We start from the raw sequence: 22225 nt of genomic DNA on the forward strand, positions 1-22225 counted from the left end.
AGGTAAATGTCTATCCCAGTTCCCCATAGTTCTTGGTATTGAAACTCATTAGACGAACAAAACTGTCGTAAGTGTTAGAAAGATATAGATTGTAAGATCATGGAAAATACATATGTATAGTTGGAATATATATGTGTGTATACATAGATTTTCCAGTTATAATTTTACTATATATGTTGAAATTATATATATTATATATTACATATATATTTATAATACATACATTTATCTTCTATATATATAGATTATGTTTTTGAATCTCCAGGTTGGTTACTATTATCTTCAAAAATGTCTACTAAACATTATGTATATTATATATGGTAGAAAATTGTTGTCTACTATATATATTGTAATATATATTTATATATTATGTTATAAAACATAACATGTATATTACAGTATATATTATTACCATATATACTATGAAATTTATAATAGTAACCAACCTGAAGATTCAAAAACAAATGGAGCTTCCCAGTTAATACTTTTGATGGCATTGTGGGACAGTAAGTCTTCAGCAGAATACATAAAATAATGATTGTATTGTTACCATTTTAATTTCTGTTGTTTTATTTTTCTTAGAGAATAGTTAATTAAGAAATACAATGGGTGAGACATCTTACAAGTTTTCCCGAAATGCCAATATAATCATGTCATTTCTACTAGTACAAAATGTTCTGATAGTTTTCTATTACACACTGGCTCAGGTTCAAATTGTTCTTATAATGTTTAAGGCTTCCCAGAGTATGCCCAACTCTACCCATATATTTCCTCATAATTCATGATATTATTTTCCCTTTGTGTTAAACAGATTTATCACCTTGTTTATTTCTTGGAATTTTTCACTTTTCTTCCACTTAGAAAACCTTTATTCTCTCTTTTCCTGCCACTTATGTCTCTCCATATGCTCTTTGCTCTTCAAAGCCCAGCTTTTTTGTTTGTTTGTTTTGTTTTTCTGTTTTTTGAGACGAAGTCGCCCAGGCTGGAGTGCAGTGGCCGGATCTCAGCTCACTGCAAGCTCCGCCTCCCGGGTTTACGCCATTCTCCTGCCTCAGCCTCCCGAGTAGCTGGGACTACAGGCGCCTGTCACCTCGCCTGGCTAGGTTTTTGTATTTTTTAGTAGAGACGGGTTTTCACCGGGTTAGCCAGGATGGTCTCGATCTCCTGACCTCGTGATCCGCCCGTCTCGGCCTCCCAAAGTGCTGGGATTACAGGCTTGAGCCATAGCGCCCGGCCTAAAGCCCAGCTTAAAATTTTGCCTAAACATAGCACTCAGTCAGCAAATAATTGTTAATTGTTTATATGAAAGAATAAAACTACACAAAAAATGACTCAGACTACAAACTATACACTACTGAGTTATGAATAATGGAGGTGTTCACTGCATTGAGAAAATGATAAATTGTGGCATAAAACCTATAACAAGTATTAGCTATACTATGTAATCTTTGTTGGCAAAATTTCATATCTAATAAAATGATAAAACCCATAATGGTCTAATAATTTTAAAAATAGGGAAAGCTATAATATTATAACAAAATTAAAAATAAAGAATGTCTACATTTAGCCAAGAATTTTCCCTTGAGAGCTTCAATTATTCCACGTTTTATTGCCTAATTCCTGTTCATGATATGGACCCATTACCAAATGAGCTTGCTCAGGAAAGATATTGTACCTTACTCTTCACTGGATCCTAAGCACGTAACATTGGGTCTAACCATGTTAGACACTCAACAGATATTTGTGAAATAAATAAATTATTACATTTTATTTTCTATGCATTACAATGTTTTCAAACGTGACATATTTTTTTTTTTATTTTTTTTCTATTCCTCACTTGTGTATTTACTTCCCTTTTTACCAACTCACAAATTGGAATTTTTCTTTGATTTTTTTCCCAAGTTTGGATGATGTTGGTTGTCCTTACCCTGCTATTTCCATTCTTTATGCTGTTTGTGCTTTCGATCTTACTATTTCCTTAAATGATAAGCATTCATAGCTTTATTTAACTTGTTCAAATCTTACACTTCCTTCAAGGCCCCAATCATTCCTTTGAGAACTTTATTGATTATACTAAACACCAATCTTACTTTATATATTTTTTAAAAGTCTTAAACTCAAGACACAATATTTTACTTTAGAAATTGCTTATTTTTTTTGGCAATTTTACACATCATTTCCTACCAAACGAAACATTATGTCCTCCATCATTATATTATTTATTTTATTATCTACAGTGCCTACAAAACGTATAAAGCAAATATTCATTACATTGTCCTTAAATAAATCTAAAAAAGACTTTGGCCAATAAAAATTACTACATCCTAATTATTAGAAAATGGTGTACCATGACTTGTGTTTGGTGACTGTAAGTACTGGCAGAAAGTATGACATATAGTGAGCATTTTTTTTTTTTTTGCAATAATAATGAGCAAAATGGGTTTAAGATTAGAAACAACCAAAATCATGTGTTTAATTTGAAAATATTAACTAGCATTAAATACCCTTAATTGCTTAAAGAAACCTGAAAAGATTGTTAAAGTAAATATGAAGCCTACATATTTTTTAATAAAAATGTATGAAAAATAAAAGGACTGGTTATTGTATTGAGGAGTATTTAATATGGAGGTTTTAAAATGTTTTGGTCTCAAACCCTCTGCACACTGTAAAAAATTATGGAGCACTGCAATGAATTTTTGTTTTTGTGAGTTATATTTACTGATGAACACTCTATTAAAAATAAAAGCATGCATTTAAAGGTATTTATTTCTTAATTTATTTTAAAATAACCATAATAAGCTCAGTTTATATTATTATAAATGATATACTTTGTTTTAAAAAGTAGCTATATTCTCATTTTTTAAATTTTAATTACATGTTTATTTTTTAGATTTTTAAATTTAATACCTGGCTTAATAGAAGACACCTGGATTCTCATATCTGTTCAGCACTCAATCTGCTGTGATATCATCACACATTGCACAGGACCTGACAAACTCACTGTGTATTTGCTGGAAAACTAGTGAAGAAAAGGTAAATCATCTCTAGTGTTATTATGAAAATTTCTTATAGGTGGAAAAAAAAAACAAGAAAACAATCTCATTTACAATAGCAACAATAAATAAGTAAATAAACAATATACCTGAGAATTAATCAGCAGCATGATAGATCTCTACAAGAAAAGCTATAAAACACTGACAAGAGAAATTGAAGAGGATACCAAAATATAGAAAGACATACTATGTTTAGAGATTGGAAAAAATAGTATTGTTAAAATGACCCAAAGCAATCTTGCAATTAAATATAAGTGACCTTCTTTACAGAAATAGAAAAAAATATATAGAATTTGTGTGAAACCATATAAGACCCTGATTAGCCAAAGTAATTTTGAACAAAAATAACAGAGCTGGGACATCACACTATTTGACTTCAAAATATACTGCAAAGCTGTAGAAACCAAAACAGTATGGTACTGGAATAAAAACAAACAAAATAAAATGCAGTATATATATATGCAATGAAATATTATTCATTCATAACAAAGAATGAAATGATTTAATTAATGGAAACACAGATGAATCTGGAGGACATTATATTAAGTGAAATAAGCCAGGACCAGAAAGACGAATACCACATACTCTCACATATACATGAAAGCTAAAAACGTTGGTCTCATAGAAGTAGAAAGTAAAATGGTGGTTAGTAGAAGGCGAGAAGGGTAGAAAGGGGAGAAAAATTAAGAGAAGTTGCTTAATGAATATAAAATTAGAGCTAGACAGTAGAAATAATTTCTAGGGTTCTATAGCCCCATAGAGTGAATATAGTTAACAACAATTTATTGGATATTTTTAAATAGCTGGAAGAAAGAATTCTGACTGTTCCCGACAGAAAGAAATTATAAATGTTTGAGATGAGGGATATGGTAATTAATCTGATTTGATCATTATGCATTGTGTACATGTATGAAAATAGCACACTGTACCTCATGAATATGTGCAGTTATTATGTCAATTCATAATAAAAAAAGTCAAGGTCCTAGAAAACTTCCTACATTTTAATATTAAAATTCATTTCTAATAAAAATATAATTATGCTGAGAAAATGAAATTTACTAGACCACACTTTGAGAACCACTGCCTGCAACTTCTCTTTCCCGTTTGATTGTAAATCCTTTCAGCAAATGCCAAAAACAGCTAGTCATATTTACCAAATTAGGGACTGCCTCTGTCTCTGAACCAGACCATACATTAATATGTTTTTTAATTGAAGGGTGAAAAACTAAAGGCAGGTTTTATCCTGCCTTTCTTTTTTTCATTCAGATGATGTAACAAAGCCCAAATAGTTACTGCAGTGCTTCTAGCCGACTACATGTAAATGTGATCATTTAATTTTCCAAAAGTTTTTGAGCCATACAGCTGTCACTACTAATGAAAGGAGTAGGAATCCTAGTGTTACCCACTCCCTGCCACTCCACCTCTGAAGGCCAAAGTGGGACACCATTTCAAGGGGCACTGAACACTGAACACTTGCAGGGTTGTTTTTTTGTTTTTGTTTTTGTTTTTTTTTTAGTAGATACTGCAACAATGGTGAGATTCAGCAAAACTTTTAAGACTTTGAGGAGCAATAGTTTCGTATTCTGTTATAGGAGAACAAATATCAAGGAAGCATGCTTTCAAAACCAAAAGAGAAACATTTTCAGGTAAAACATCTGCAGACACACTGTGTTTTTCTTTCTTCTCTGAGATGCTTAGCCTTTCTTATGGAAGGAGCACAGACATCTTAAAATTTGCTTAAAAACCATAACCACAGTATATTATTACCATTTAACCTTATGAGAAGAAATAATCATTACAGAGCAGCATCCCAAGTGTTTCTCATAATCTTTAGGCAACTAATTTCAATTTTAATTTTTGACAGTTTTGACTCCTGTTTTAACTTTCTTCCAGTGTAGCTCTTTTGTTTCGAACAAATAGTCTATAAATATGTTTAAAGAAAAAATAGAGCACATAGTAGAACCTCCTAGAATCTAGGAACCTACTATTCCTTTTCTGTCTCACAGGCCACATGAAATCTCCCTTATGGCATCTCGGCTTCCCTCTATGCCTGCCCCCTATGACATTGATTTGCCATGATCTCTTTTTGTCTCATGACTCTTCCTATAGGTATATACATCCATGTACAACTTTAACATATTAAAGAGTTTCCAATGTATTTTAATACTTTAAGGATATGATTTCTGTATATTCTGATTTTTATTTTTTTGTTGTTGAGAAAACAGAACTCAAGCTTATTTTTGCTCTTTTTTTTTTTTTTTTTTTTTTTTTGAGACGGAGTCTCGCTCTGTCGCCCAGGCTGGAGTGCAGTGGCCGGATCTCAGCTCACTGCAAGCTCCGCCTCCCGGGTTCCCGCCATTCTCCTGCCTCAGCCTCCCGAGTAGCTGGGACTACAGGCGCCCACAACCGCGCCCGGCTAATTTTTTGTATTTTTAGTAGAGACGAGGTTTCACCGTGGTCTCGATCTCCTGACCTTGTGATCCGCCCGCCTCGGCCTCCCAAAGTGCTGGGATTACAGGCGTGAGCCACCGCGCCCGGCCGCTCTTTTTAAAGTAATATATTTTTTGTCAGTAAATGGTTTTAAAATGTTCTCTCTATAATTGCTTTTTTGCAATTTTGCTCTTATTTTCTTTGTATTTATTTTGCATGGGATCCACAGTGATTCTTAAATCTGAAGCTTGATGTATTTCATCAGTGTCAGAAAATTCTCAACAGCATTATCTTTTCAAACATTGATTCTGCCTATTTGCTTTACTCTTTCCTTCTGAAACTCCTGTTACATCTGTGCATGGTCTTCTGAACATACTATTTATATATTTCCTGCTCTTTTTAAAAGCATTTTTCATCCTTTTCTTTTTCCATGCTTCTTCCGGATACTTTTTTCTGCTCTATACATTATGTGATTCTGTCTGCATCTGTGTCTAATGTAATGTTAAACACATTCATAATTGTAAATTTGTTTACTGATTATTTTAATTCCTGAATTTTCATCTGTCTTATTTCTGTACATTTTAGTTGTCAGTCAAAATTCTCAACCTTGTCTTGAAATCCTTAATTATATCGAGCTCAGCCATTTCAAATTCTGTGTCTCATTATTTCATTTACTGTGATAGCTTAGACTGTATTTCTATTTCTATTGTTTTCCTTGGTTCTACATCATGTAGTCTTATTATATACCTTGTTACTTTGACAGAGTGCCAAGGTTTATAATATCATAGAAATAATTTGAGGCCTGGAATGATTATACTTTCCTTCAGAGAGAATATACTTTTGTACTTGCGGATGGCTACAGGCACTTGGAATTTCATATCACATAATCCAATTCCAAGGAGATGAGCAGAAACTGTGCTTTAGTCCCTGAAATGACTAAACTATTTCTGATTAACCCTTACTCCTATCTTGTAGACCTTTATGACCTAACATAAAGCCTGAGGGCCTTGGATTCCAGTTTCTGTCCTCAGGCTCCATAAGGCTGTCAAAGCTTTGTTCAGCTTCTCAACCCTTCAGCCACCTCTGCAGTGATCAGAAAAATCCCCTAAGTAAAAAATCTCCTAAGTAAGAGCCTTCTAAAATGATGGGCTCACCTCTCTAGGTTTCTTTCCTCTCCAACTCTTTTATATCTTGACCCCATATTTCCTTATTAGCTTCTTAACTTTCCAGTGTCTTCAAAAGCTTTATTTTTCTAGCTGTTCTAGGTGTTTTCAATGTCAGTATTGTTCTGAATTTCCTACTGCACTATTACTAGAAGTGGTTCCTCCCAAAGGACATTTTTAACTAGGCTAATTAACAAATAAATAAAATGATAAATAACAGGTCAGGTGCAATAAAAATGAAAGCTAAAAATAGAAGTAAAAATCATTGCAAATCCACTGTTCATTAAAGTGCATAATATTTTTTAGCTATTCAATAAATCATTGTTGCTACTTAATAAGGATTTTTCTAGAAGGGATATTAACACTGATAATAAATGATTTTTAGAATATAATTAAAGCCAGGGTCTATCAATAATTATGTTTTTAAAAAATACTACTACAAGAAAGAAATTTTAATTTCCATTATTCCACAAAGATTTTATGAAGTGAGTGAAGCTCAAATTTTCTTTTGAGATAAGCAACCAATGTAATTAAATTAACTGATGGTAAACATATACTTGACCCTTAAACAATATGAATTTGAACTATGTTGGTCCATTTACATGTAGATTTTCCTCTGCTTCTGCCACCCCAAAAGAACAAGACTAACCCTTCCTCTTCCTCCTTTTTCTCAGCCTACTCAACATTAAGACAGCAAAGATGAAGACCTTTATGATGATCTGCTTCCACTTAATGTACAGTAAATATATTTTATCTTCCTTCTGATTTTATTAATAACATTTTCTTTTCTCTAGCTTCCTTTATTATAAGAATATACTATAAAATACATATAACATACAAAGTGTGTTTACTGTTTCAGTTGCAAGTAAGGCTTCTGATCAACATTAAACTGTTAATAATTAAGTTTTTGAAGAGTTGAAAATTTTTGGAGAGTCAAAGTTATACATGGATTTTTGACAGCATGGGGTGTTGGCATTCCTAACCCCCACATTGTTCAAGACTCATGTATATAAACATTGTAAGTCAAATGGGAAAAATGATCAATGAGTAATTGAAATTGGACTGATCCTTGAAAGAACTTAAAGACGAAATAATGGAAATGACTAAAGTATATTATATGTTATTATAAGTGGTCTTTCTTTTGAAGTATTGGCTGATTGACTAACTACCTGTAGAGACTTTAAAAGATGACCTGTAAGCCAAATCATCTCTATTTCATAGTTGGCAAATTTCCTAGGATTATATTCAACAATAGGGTTCTTCAGTGCATAAACAACTCAACCTATTGGTATGTTATGAAGTTTATGTCAAAGGAAGTCAGTATTTTCTGGAACTATTTTAAGGAAGAAAGTATGTACATAAAAAGAGGCTAATTTATCTTGGCATTCTAAAAATTAAAAATAGAATACTTGTAACAAATTTCTGTGATGGCTATCTTTGAAAACAACACTAAAGATTGGAGTTTAATAAAAAGTGTGTTTGACTATTTTCCTAAAAGTTTTACATCAAAGAAACATCTTAAAGCATCTTGATGTCATAAAGACCCTATTAAAATCCAAAGCTATATTTAATAGTTCAGGCATATTTTTAGACTCAAAGTAGGATAGGATAGTTTCAAATCTAAAGTAAATTCAATATCACTTTCCATTTTGAATTTTTTTTTTTTTTTTTTTTTTTTTGAGACGAAGTCTCGCTCTTGTCCCCCAGGCTGGAGTGTAATGGCGCGATCTCAGCTCACTGCAACCTCCACCTCCCAGGTTCAAGTGATTCTCCTGCCTCAGTCTCCCAAGTAGCTGGGATTACAGGCACCTGCCACCATACCCGGCTAATTGTTGCATTTTTAGTAGAGTCGGGGTTTCACTATGTTGGCCAGGCTGGTCTTGAACTCCTGACCTTACGTGATCTGCCCACCTTGACCTCCTAAAGTGCTGGAATTACAGGCGTGAGCTACCGCGCCCGGCCTATTTTGAATTTTTAAGAGTAGATCTTGAGATGTTTGGCATCTGCTTAAGATGAAAACTGGAAAGATTATCACTCCCTTCCATACAACAAAACTAATGGCAAGAAAGTAAGTTCAGAACTTTTCTTAAGCTCCTCAGAGAGCTGAGGTTAAAAGTTAACCAACCTAAAGAAATACAGATGTATCAAAGGAGAGACATAATGTGACCACTTGTTCACCAGTGACAGATGATGCTGGACACCATAAAATTGGGTAACATTTTACCTAATTTTTTTAACACATTGCTAAAGTGGCTAGCATAAAAATATAGAAGCCCTAGTAGCTGCAGACACAAGAAATATTCACACTCACTCACAGCTCTTCTCTACGTACATCACTAGATACTCACAAGAAAGAACAAAGATAGGACAAGAGTTCTGAGAAAATGTTCCTTGTAATGCAGGATTGGGGAAGGGAGCATCAATCACTACAACAAATGCAAAAAGCTCTGCCCAAATCCATCTTCTCTATCTCTCTAAAAAAGCAAAAGCCTTCAACCACCTGGAAAGAACAGAAAACTTTGTTGCCCTTTGGACACTATGAAGACCAACTGAAGCTAAGGGAAGGAAAAAGGAAAGGAAAAAAATATATATATAAATATATATGTATATATTTTTTACCCTTGCAGTAGAACATGCATTTACCCTGAAACCAGACCATTAGAAGTCTACTACTATAGTGAACAGGATAGCACAAATGAGAATGCCCTATACCTGACACCCAGGGAAACAATGGATGCCTCAGACTGCCACAAACTGAAAATAGAAGAGCAGAGAACATTCTCTTCCCACTCTCACCACCAGGCAAGCAAGCACTGAATGGCATGTAACAGCAGGCTATCTGAGAGCAGGGAGAGACACTCTCTGAGGCATGTCCACAAAAGGAAGACCTAGAGCTGAAAGTGGAGTAGTTATTAAAAATAATCCTCTGGCAAACTAGCCCCCATTCTAAACATAAAATAAGACAGAGAAATTGAACACTTGTGATGCACTGAATGTAACCATGGCAACAACAACAGCAAAAAAAACATACCCAACAGGAATAGCTATATCAATATCAGAGACTTTAAAACAAGGGATATCATCAGGGATAAAGGAAAACATTATGTAATCGCAAAAGGTTAACTTTCCAAGAAGATATAACAATCTTAAATGTATATGCACCTATCAAGAGAGCTTCTAAATACAACATGCAAAATCTGATAGAACTGTTAAAAGAAATAGACAACTCTACAATTATAGTCAGACACTTGTATACTTTTCACTCAGTAAATGATAGTACAAGTGGTCAGAAAATCACCAAGGCTATAGAAAAGCTGAATACCACTATCAACCAAATTGACCTAATTAACATTTGGCCAGGTGCAGTGCTCATGCCTGTAATCCCAGCACTTTGGGATGCCAAGGCAGGCAGATCATCTGAAGTTAGGAATTCGAGACCAGTCTGGCCAACATGGTGAAACCCTGTCTCTGCTAAAAATTCAAAAATTAGCTGGGCGTGGTGGCGTGCGCCTGTAATCCCAGCTACTCAGGTGGCTGATGCAAGAGAATCACTTGAACCCAGGAGGCAGAGGTTGCAGTGAGCCAAGATCATGCCACTGCATTCCAGCTTGGGCAACAGCGCAAGACTCCAAAAAAAAAAAAAATTATAGAGCACTCCACCTAACAATAACAGGATAGACATTTATTTCAAGTGCACATGGAACATTCACTAAGAAAGAGAATATTCTGGGGATAAAGTAAACTTTAACAAAATTAAAATAATTAAAATCATACAAACATACAAATCACACTGCAGAATTTATATAAAAAATCAATAACAGAAATATGTATACATTTAAAATCACCAAATATTTGAGTTATGAGTTGAATTGTATCTTCTAAAAATTCATGTGTTGAAGCCTCAACCACCAATACTTCAAAATGTGACTATATTTGGAGATAGAGTCTTTATGGAGGGAATGAAGTTAAAATGAAGTCATTAGGTTGGGTCCTAATTCAATCTGATTGATGTCCTTATGAGAAGAGAAGATTAAGACAGACAGAGACACCAGGCATGCGTATGCAGAAAAGATCATGCAAGAACACAGAAAGAAGCCAGTCATCTGCAAACAAAGGGGAGAAGCCACAGAAGAAACTAAACCTGCTGACACCTTTATCTTGACTTGAAACCTCCAGAACTATAAGAAATAAACTTCTGTTTTTTAAGTCACCCGATCTGTTATGAAAGCCCTTGCAAACTAATAATATTTGTAAATTAGGCAACAAATTTCTAAATAGTCCATCAGTCTAAAAGAATCATACATAAGTGGCTGGGTAGTGTGCAGTTCACTCACGTTTTGGCCCGGTGGCTAAAAGCAGCCCGACCCTCTTCAGTAGCAGGGCTGCAATACAGCTGTTGCTGCCTCTACCAGAACATTCCACTGGAGGCCTGGGAGATCATCCTCTCCCTGCCTGCCAGAGCCAGCACCTGTATCTACCATCAGGAGGCCAGAGGAAAAGTCTACCCATCCCAGCATTGGCCCCAGTCAGCGCCCAAGCATGGCATCTGAAGGCTTGGGAACTGCCCAATTGAGTCCGCCACGAATTTACCTTGGCACTGCTCCTGGGGGACTGAATTTGGGTCTTCCCAACTTGCCACTACCACCACATCTGGTACACGCCCTCATGTGTCACTGGTGGGCCTGGATACTGGCCTACTCAACCTATTACAGCTATCGCAAACACCAGAATGGACCACTTGAGAGCCAGAGGCTTTTCCTGCCATTGCTGCTGCCATCGCTCATGCTATGCTTGCTTCCCATTGGCCTGAAAATGTGCCCACCCAGCAGGTACACCACTGCTAGTACTGGCACCTGAGCAAGCTGCCTGGAAGACCAAGAATCAGCCCACCTAGAACCAATAACACTGATGCCAGCACACGCCACCCTGGGGACAGGCATGCTTAGCTTACCACTGCCACCACTGGGACCCAAAGATACAGTCTATGTAGATCTAGTTCCTGTCTCCATCAAAACTTTACCACAGCCTTCACTACAACAACACCCTACACCACCAAGAAAACCAAAGACAACACTGACACTGCTTAGAGCTGAAGAAATAATGCAGAGATTAAATTACTTCATGTACCCTGAATCAAAGCCAAAGCACTCTTTCAAACCAATAGCATAGATATATCTTCAGGAAAAAAGTTCTCCTCCACTATAACAAATTAAAAAAAAAAAAATGAAAGAAGCAACTCTTACACCAGATGCACACATATCAACATGACATAAGAAATGTAAAACAACAAGACAATATGACACCTCTAAAGGAACACAATAATTCTCCAGCAACAGATTCTAATGAAAAAGTAATTTATAAGTTTCCAGGAAAGGAACTTAAAATAATGATATTAAAGAAGCTTGATGAGATACAAGAGAATACAGAAAAAAGAATATAAATAAATCAGAACAATTTGGGATATAAATGAGACATTTACCAGAGATAGAAACCCCCCCAAAATTTTGTAACTAAAGAATTTATTAAATGAAATACAAAATACATTTAAAAGTTCCAACAATAGACTAGATCAAGCAGGAAAAATAAATTCAGGAATTGAAGACAAGTCTTTTGAAATAATCCAGCCAAATAAACATAAAGAAAAAAGAATTTAAAAAATAAACAAAGTCTACACAACATATGGAACATCATAAAATTACCAAATTTTCAAATTTTTTGGTGTCCCAGAGTGTGAAGCCAAAAAAAAAAAAAAAAGATTTGAAAACTCCTACTTAATAAAATAATAGCTAGAAACTCCCAAAGTCTAACAAAAGATTTAGGCATCCACATACAGGAAACTTAGAGATTTCTAAGCAATTCAGAAAGGTCTTCTACATGGCACATTATAGTCGAATGATCAAAAGTCAAAGACAAATACAGCATTCTATAAATAGCAAAATAAAAGTAACTAGTCACTTATAAAAGAACCCCCGTGATACCAAGAGTGGACTTCTCAGCAAAAGCCTTGTTCTCTAGTAGAAAAATAGGATCATATATTCAAAGTGCTGAAAGAAACAAACTGCCATAAAGAATAATATACCAAATAATGTAATCTTTTAGAAATGAACAAGAAATGAAGTTTTTACCAGACAAGCAAAAGTGGAAAAAAATTATCACCAGTAGGCCAGCCCTACTAAAAGTCCTTAAGGGAGTCCTACACCTGGAAGCAAAAGGATGATAGCTACAATTATGAAAATACATCAATGTATGAAGTCCACTAGTAAAGCAAACACACAGATAAGGGAGAGAAAGGAATCAAATGTTACGAGTACTGGAAACCACTGAACCACAATGATAAATAATAAGGGAGAGAAAAAGGAACAGAAAATATACAAAACAACCAGAAGTCAATTAAAATAATGATATTAATTATTTTAGTATCAGAAATCAATTCCTATTAAAATAATAGAAATAAGCTCTCACATATCAATGATAATCTTAAAAGTAACAGATTAATCTTTCCACTTGAAAGATACAGAGCGGCTGAATGGATAAGAAAACTTGACCTAATTATATCATGCCTACAAGAAGCTCACCTCACCTGTAAAGACACATACAGACTGAAAGTAAAGGGACATAAAAAGATTTTCCATACAAACAAAAACCAAAAGCGAGTCAAAGTAGCTACACTTTTCTTAGATAAAACAAACTGTAAGTCAAAAACTACAAAAAGAGGCAAAGAAGGCCTTCATTTAATAATAAATGGATCAATTCAGCAAGACGATGTAACCATTCTAAACATGTTGTGCTCCCAACACTGGAGCACACCCAAATATATAAAGCTAACAATATTAAATGTTAAAGGAGAGATAGACTTCAATACGATAATAGTTGTAGATGTCAACACTTCAGTCTCAGCATTAGACAGATCATCTAAAATTGACAAAGAAATATTGGATTTAAATTGGACATTGGACCAAGTGGACCAAAGATATATTTACAGAATTTTCATTTAACAGCTACAGAATACCCATTTTTCTAATTAGTACTTAAGAATTCTCCAGGATAGACCATAGGTTAGGATACAAAACAATATCAACAAATTGAAAAGAAACCAAAATCATATCAAGTATTTTCTCAGACCACAATAGAATAAAACTAAAAACCAATAACAAGAGGAACTTGGGAAACTGTACACAATCATGGATATTAAATAGCATAGTCCCAAATAACCACTGGGTCAAGACAGAAATTAAGCTAGAAATCAAAAAATGTCTGGAAAAAACTAAAAATCTAAACAAAACATAAAACCTATGGGATACAACAAAGTCATTGCTAAAAGAAAAGCAACAAATGCTTACATCAAAAAAGTAGAAATATTTCAAATAGCAATATAACAATGCACCTCAAGAAACTAGAGAAGCAAGAACAGATCAATCCAAAAATTAGTAGAAAGTAAGAAATAACAAATATCAGAGAACTAAATCAAATAGAAAATATATATATATCTCAACAAAATAAAAAGTAGCTTTTTTTGGAAAAAAATTCAATAAACTTCTAGCTAGAATAACAAAGAAAAAAGAGAGTAGACACAAATAAACATAATCAGAAATGAAAAAGGAAACATTTCAAAGGTAGCAGAGAAACACAAAAGGCCAGGCGTGGTGGCTCACGCCCGTAATCCCAGGACTTTGTGAGGCTGAGGCGAGCGGATCACGAGGTGAGGAAATAGAGACCATCCTGGCTAACATGGTGAAAACCCATCTCTACTAAAAATACAAAAAAATTAACCAGGCGTGGTGGCATGCTCCTGTAGTCGCAGCTACTTGGGAGGCTGAGGCAGGAGAATCGCTTGAACCCAGGAGGCAGAGATTGCAGTGAGCCGAGATCATGCCACTGTACTCACCCTGGGTGACAGAACAAGATTCTGTCTAAAAAAAAAAAAAAAAAAAAAAAAAAAATGCCGTCAGAGATCACTCTAAACAACTATACAGTAACAAACTGGAAAACCTACTGGAAATAAATTCCTAGACAAATACCACCTACCAAGATTGAATCACGAAGAAATAGAAAACCTAAACAGACCAATAACAAGTAATTATATTGAATCAGTAATAAAACATTATCCACAAAGAAAAGTTCAGGACTGGATGACTTTCAAATAACGAAGAACAAATTCTCCTCAAAATAGTCCAAAAAACTCAACAGGACACCATTCTCACTAACTCATTCTATGAGACCAACATACTTTGACAGCAATACTAGCTAAAAACACAGAAAAGAAAGAAAACAGGCCAAAACACCTGATGAACACAGATGCAACAATTTTCAACAATATACTAACAAACTTTAATACAACAGCATATAAAAAAGTTGATACATCAAGATCAGGTTGGATTCCTCCTTGGAATGCAAGGGTGGTTCAACATATACACATCAATAAATGTGATACATCATATCAATGGTATGAAAGACAAAAACTACATGATCATTTCAATAAATGTAGAAAAAGCATTTTATAAAATTCAAAATTTCTTTAAGATTAAAAACTCTCAGCAAACTAGGCAATGAAGGAACATATCTCAGTGTAATAAAGGCCATATATGACAAACCCACAGTTAACATAATACTGAATGAGGAAAAGCTGAAATCCTTCCCTCTAATAACTGAAATAGGACAAGGATTTCTACTTTCATCAATCCTGTTCAACATAGGAATCCTCTGGAGGTCTTACCTACAGCAATCAGCCAAGAGAAGGAAATAAAAGGCATCTAAATTCAAAAAGAGGAAGAAAAGTTATCTCTCTTTGCAGATGATATGATCTTATACCTAGGAGAACATAAAGACTCCACCAAAATGCTCTTAGATCTGATAAATAAATTCAGTAAAGTTGCAGGATAAAAGTAAACATGAAAATTAGTAGTATTTATTTATGCACACCCATAATGAACTAGCTGAGAAAGAAATAAGAAGGCTAACTAATTTATAATAGATTAAAAAATATTTATTGCTAGGAATAAATTTAGCCAGCCAAGTGAAAGAACTCAACAAAACAACTATAAAACATTGATAAAAAAATTAAAGAGGAAACAAACAAATAAAAAGACATCCCATAATCACAGACTGAAAGAATTAATATTAAATTGAGTATACTGCTCAAAGTGATCTACAGAGTCAATGCAAATATTATCAAAATGCCAACACCTCTTTTCACAGAAATATAATAAACAATCCTAAAATTTGTATGGAATCAAAAAAGAGTCCAAACAGCCCAAGCAATCCTGAGCAAAAAGAACAAAGTTGGAGGCATCAGACTCCCTGTCTTCAAAATATAGTACAAGGCTATAGTAAACAAAACATCATGGTATTGGTATGAAAGCAATCATATAGACCAATGGAACAGAATAGAGAACCCAGAAATAAATCCACATATTTACTGCCAACTTATTTTTGACAAAGGTGTCAAGAACATACTTTGGGGAAATAATACCTTCTTCAATAAATAATGCTGGGAAAACTGGATATCCATATGCAGAAGAATGAAACCAGACCCCTATATCTTACCATATACAACAATCACCTGAAGATGGATCAAAGACTTAAATGTAAGACCTGAAACTATAAAAGAAGAAAACAGTACAAACACTCCAAGACATTGGTCTAGGCAAAGATTTTATGGTTAAGACACCTCAAAAGTACAGGGAGCAAAAACAAAAATAGAGAAAGGGATTGTATTAAGCTAGAAAATTGAACAGCAAAAATGACAATCAACAAGGTGAAGAGACAACCTCTTTAATGCAAGGAAATAATTGCAAACTATTCATCTGACAAGGAACTAATATCCAGAATATACAAGTAACTCAGACATCTCAATAGTAATAATAATAAAATAATCCCATTAAAAAGTGGTGAAAAAACATAAATATACATTCCTCAAAAGAAGACATATAAGAGGCCAACAGGTATATAAAAAATGTTCAATATAACTAATCATCAGAGAAATCCAAATCAAAACCATAATGAAATATCATCTGACTCCGGTTACAACAGCTATTATTAAAAAGGCAAAATATCAGATGGCTGGTGAGGATACAGGGAAAAGGGTCTGTCATACACTATTGGTGGGCATGTAAATTAGCTCTGCCACTATGGAAAACAGTATGGATAATTCTCAAAACATAAAAATAGAATTACCATATGTTCTAGCAATCCTACTACTGGGTATTTATCCAAAGGAAAAGGAATTAGTATATCAAAGAAATGCCTACATACCTCTCTTTATTGCAGGACTATTCACAATAGAGAAGAGATGGAATCAACCCAAGTTGATTAGACAAACAGATAAAGAAAATGTGGTATGTATACACATAGTGGAATATTATTCAGCCATAAAAGGAATGACATTATGTCATTTGCAGCAACAGGGATGGAACTGATAGTCATTGTGTTAAGTGAAATAATCCAGACACAGAAAGACTAATACTATATGGTCTCACTCATGTGTGGAAGCGTATATAGTTGTTCTCACGGAGGTAGAAAGTAGACTGATACATACCAGAAGCTAGGAAAGGTATGTGGATTAGTGAGGAGAGTGTCTATGAAGAGTGGGTGGTAAAGGGTTAATGAGTACAGACATACATTACATAGAAAATAAATTCTAATGTTTGATAGCAGAGTAGAGTGAGTATAGTCAACAACAATAAATTGTGTATTTCAAAATAGCTATGAGAGAGGACTTGAAATGTTCCCAAATATAGAAATAATAAATAGTCAAGGTGATGGACAACCCAAACACTATGACTTCATTGTTACACAGTCTATAAATAAACAATGTCACATGTACCCCGTAAGTATGTACAAATATTATGCATCAGTAAAAAAGCAAAAAATACAGAGAGATGGCTTCCCCTTGCAAATGAGATAAGGCAAGAAGTAAAAAAGATATTCATAGTAAAAAAGATGAAATATAACTGTCTGTATCTTCAAACATTATTTGGAATATAGAAATTCCTAAAAATCCATTTAAAAGCTACTAACACTAATGCAGAGTGTTTAGTAAAGTTGCAGGACACAAGAGCAATATTTAGAAGATACCATTTTCCCCTCAACACAGTTAATTAAATATTTTTATAATTAATATATACTATTTTCCCCTCAGCACAGTTAATGAAATATTTTTATAATTAATATTATATAAAAAAAGAACTTTTGTTGTTCTTCAAAACATTTTATTCCTCTCCTAAGCCTCCTCTATAAGTAACTGTCACCATAGCTTAATGTATCTCAGATTTAATCTATTGGCAAGTCCATGGTTCTATCTTCAAAACTTTCTGTCATTTTCCCTCCATTTCCACTGTTACCATTCTACTCGAAGTCACCATTAACTCTTTTCTTATATTACATATGATTCCTTCTAATTTATCTCTCTCCTATTTTCCTTCTTACTCCCCCAAAAAATCCTTTTCCACTTAGTAGCCAAAATTCTTATTTTTAAATCTTAAACAAGATCATATTACTCCTCTGCTTAAAATTTTTCAAAAGCTTCAAAATGCTCTAAAAATAAAATCTAAGCTTATCTTGGCCTGTGTCATAAAGCAGCACTTATCAAAATGTGCTCTGCAGACCCATGGGGATCTTCGAGACACTTTCAGGGGATCTGCAATGTCAAAACTATTTTATTAATAATACTAAGATGTTATTTGCCTTTTTTACTTGTTCTTATTTTCACTGACAGAGCAAAAGTAATGGTGTGTAAAACTCAGTGCCTGACAGTTTCCTAATTTGTAATGACTTTTCTGATAAGACAGGAGATACCATTAATGCTGTTTTTAAAATATCATATAAAGAAATGTGTCAACATTTGAGGGATCTGCAAAACTCAGTCAACCATTATTTTCCAAATAACCAGCGCATAATAGTATAGCATAATTCATGGGTAAAGACGCATTTAAAGTTTAAGATAAACCAGTGGATTTTAATGAGACAGAATAAGAAAAGTTTATTAGGATACTTTCAGATTCCACGCTGCAGCTAACCTTTAAGAAACTACAACTTGGTTTTGGTGTCATGCCAAAAAAGAATATCCACAATTATCTAAAAGACTATTAAAATATTACTCTCTTTTCCAACTACTTATCTGTGTGATTTCTTTCACATATGGCAACCACACAATATATGACAATAGATTGAATGTAGAAATAGATGTGCAAATTCTATTTAAAAAGATATTTAAAAGATTTGAAAATATATAAACAATGCTATTCTTCTCTGAAATGTTTTTTGGCTTGGAAAACATAGATTTTTTCAATAAAAATGTCATTTATGTTAATATGTTATGGGCTTATTATTGTTACTCCCCAAATAAATTAACCGAGATATTTTTAAAATTCAGAGTTTTAATATATAATATGAGTATTTATAGATATGACTGACATACACAAAATATTTGGAGTATTTTTTTTTTGAAGAGTAAATGAGTTCTGAATTCAAGTAGTCTGAGGACTACTCTCATGGTGAAATTCATCAGCTTTACTGAGCACCGTGTATCATCTTTCATGATCTTCTATAGGCAAAATATATAAGGAATATATATTTAGTTCATAAAATGCTTGAGTTGTCTTAGTGTACTGTTTCTGATTTTAATCCCTAAATTTAGGAAAGAAAAAATATTTAAATATAAGAACTGTGTTTTTTTAAAATAAGAACCATGACACTTGCTGCTATGTAGAGATATAACATATTTTTTCCATAAATTTTATTAAAAATTGATTAAAGTAATTTGCCTTCTCCTAGAGGGATAAGATAATAAGGATTCAAACACACACACACTCACATGTTCATGCAAATCCATTCAGTTTGTCTCTTGTACTATTTTTTGTTATAATCTAATTGGATCTGATTGTAATAAAAATGAGAGAAACACCTACAATTTTACATAGTTGGAAGATAGATCATTAGATTTTTCATTCCTAGTCATAAGGGATCTGAGTCCATTCCAATACACTGATTAAAACTGAAGGGTCCAACCCAGCATGATTGTAGATTCCATTAAACTCTTCCCCTATATCCAACTACTCACAAGACTGCATGATCTGCCTCCTAAATGTCTTTCCAACCGTTTTTCTCTCTGCCCTATCCATTATTTATTAGAATAAAGCTTTCTTTATATCTCTTTCTTATAGAACCAAACTCTTCCTGTAAATTACACTGGTTCAACTGTTTCGTACCTCAGAAATTTTGACCTTCATATTTATTCTGCATAGAATAGCTTCACTTAGCACTAGAGATTACTTTCCCCTTCTCATTCTTTATTTCTAAATTAAAATATTATTTCTGTAAAGGCATCATCCTTGACAAGTGTGTCTATAAAGATGTCAACCTTCCCACTTAAATCCATCAGTCTCTATCTTGTTACTCTACTCTTTTCTTTTATACTACTTCATACCACTTTGAAAACTCCTGGTTTGTTTGTTCACTGGCTATTGTCTTGTTCCTACCCTACAATGTATATTCTCATGAAGGAGAAACTCTGTGGGTCCTTATTGCTACACATGTCTCATTAAATAGTCATAGAATAGATTAATCAGTAAATTAATGAGTCAAGATTGAATTTGTAAATAGAATATTTAAGTTATAAAAGCAAATCTTCTATTAATTAAGTTTACCTTGTTGAAGTCACTTGAGCTTCCAGAGTTTCCACTACGAACATGAATAAAATTGCCATGATCATTAAATTAGATCATTGGACATTGTAAAGCATTTATTGAGGCAAATTATTATTATTGAAATTAGGTGAAATATAACTATATGTGTGAGTATGTGTCTCTGTGTATAAAATAGTATGTGTTTCTATTCTATTATCTGTAATTAATAGTATTGTATTATCTGGAATTCATGAAATGTGAGGAATTTGTAAAAGACTAATAATAAAAATTCATCATAAATTCAGAAGTCATGACTTTTCCACAAGAGCAAAAATAATAAATTGCTATAAAAAATTCATTAATATTAAACAATTTATTTTAAAAAATAACTTTCTGGTAGCCATTGGTATGCTTTTCATTATTTTGCCTTATAAAAAGTAACCATTCTGCATTTTAATCTTCTTTTTGACACTAAAATAAACATTTTTTTACCTACTCCAGAGTTCACAATCAATGAGACAATAATTACTGTATATTCATAGAAAAGGACTCTTGAGCAATATTAAAATGTTCACTATCCACTATAATAGTGATAGAGAAAATGAAAATTTCTGATTAAGATATCAACTGAAAGAAAAAGACCTCAAAAAAACATTTATTGTTTACTTGGCTTTCTGTAATGCACAAAAAAAACCCAAAATAAATAATGTTGGCTTAATTTAACTGTTACCAGAAGAATCCTAGGACTGTATTTCTTTCATAGTCAGGAAAACAATGTGAAATTCTTATTTCAGTGCTCAAATGAGAAAGGAAAAAGGCTCACGGGATTTCAAAAATTCAAAAGAAGTTTCACAGTCATTATTTGTGATGGATTCCTACCTGGGATTTAATGGTCTCCAAGAGATCTCAACTCATTTTTGAAATACCTTAGTAGAACAAATGACCAAAGAAAGGAGACTTACCCACAGTAAGCCAATTAAAATGCTGATTCTTTCCATTTAGTTAGACTGTAGTAACTAATAGTTACATTTCAGATCAAAAGGTCTCATTTAATACTATGCAGTACTTTGTTACGTTTAAAAGTAAGTAAATAATGTATTTTTTAAAATTCCTCTTGGAGGTACCATTTCCGAGACTATTGATAGGCCAGGTCAATACGTGAAGTGGATTGAACAAGCTCCTATTCCATCTCTGAGTTCCAAAACTTCATTTAATATTGCATCCTCAAATAGAGGACATATCAAGTATTAAACTGGAAAGAATAGATACTACACTTGATCTTAGCCAAAAGGCTGAGAAACAATCATAAATCATCTCCTAATAAATGTATTACCTCTTCATAGATAGTAAATAAAAAATGTTTTAAAATACTGAGTTAATACATTAGACATCATAATAAATACTTCTAAGAAATCAGTTGAAAACAAATGATCTAATCCAATTCTCTCTGCAAATAAAATATGAAAAGCCTAGTGTGCAAATAACTAGTCCAAGGTTACTCATTTTCTTATGACCAAGTGTGTAACTACAAATAGTGTAATGCTAATCTGGTGCATACTTATGTTCATTAAAGAGAAACATTTCCCATATTGCTATCCTCGACTTGAGAAAGATATAGTTCAAATCCTACTTCTTCCTAACCACAAGTAGTCATCCACCTTTATGTGGCTGACTTTTTTGCATTTTATGGAAGAAGACTATATTTTTCAGAATAAAAACAAAGTATGTAAGTTGACAAAAATAAGGGCAAATCAATGATATTCATGGGGTTAATATGTGAAATTCAGATGAATATTTCAAAATGTTCAAATATTCTCTATAAAAGAGCTACAGTATTTAATTATTAAATCCAAATTTTATTCATACTTTTATTTTAAAATCATCATTGTCTTTACATCGGTGAATTACTCTGAAATATTTTAATCAGGCACTACACATTACTCTAAATAGCTTCCAT

The 22225-nt window shown here is 33.3% G+C and overlaps 1 non-coding gene across 1 annotated transcript; it reads right to left on the reverse strand.

The window, feature by feature from the left end:
* Nucleotides 1-21381: 21381 nt before the first annotated feature.
* Nucleotides 21382-21572, reverse strand: LOC112630914. The gene has a single exon (XR_003121032.1). It is a non-coding gene; the product is annotated as a U2 spliceosomal RNA (small nuclear RNA).
* Between the last annotated feature and the right edge of the window lie 653 nt (nucleotides 21573-22225).

Source organism: Theropithecus gelada, chromosome 8 (genome assembly GCF_003255815.1).
Source record: "Theropithecus gelada isolate Dixy chromosome 8, Tgel_1.0, whole genome shotgun sequence".
In the NCBI taxonomy this organism is placed as follows: Eukaryota; Metazoa; Chordata; class Mammalia; order Primates; family Cercopithecidae; genus Theropithecus; species Theropithecus gelada.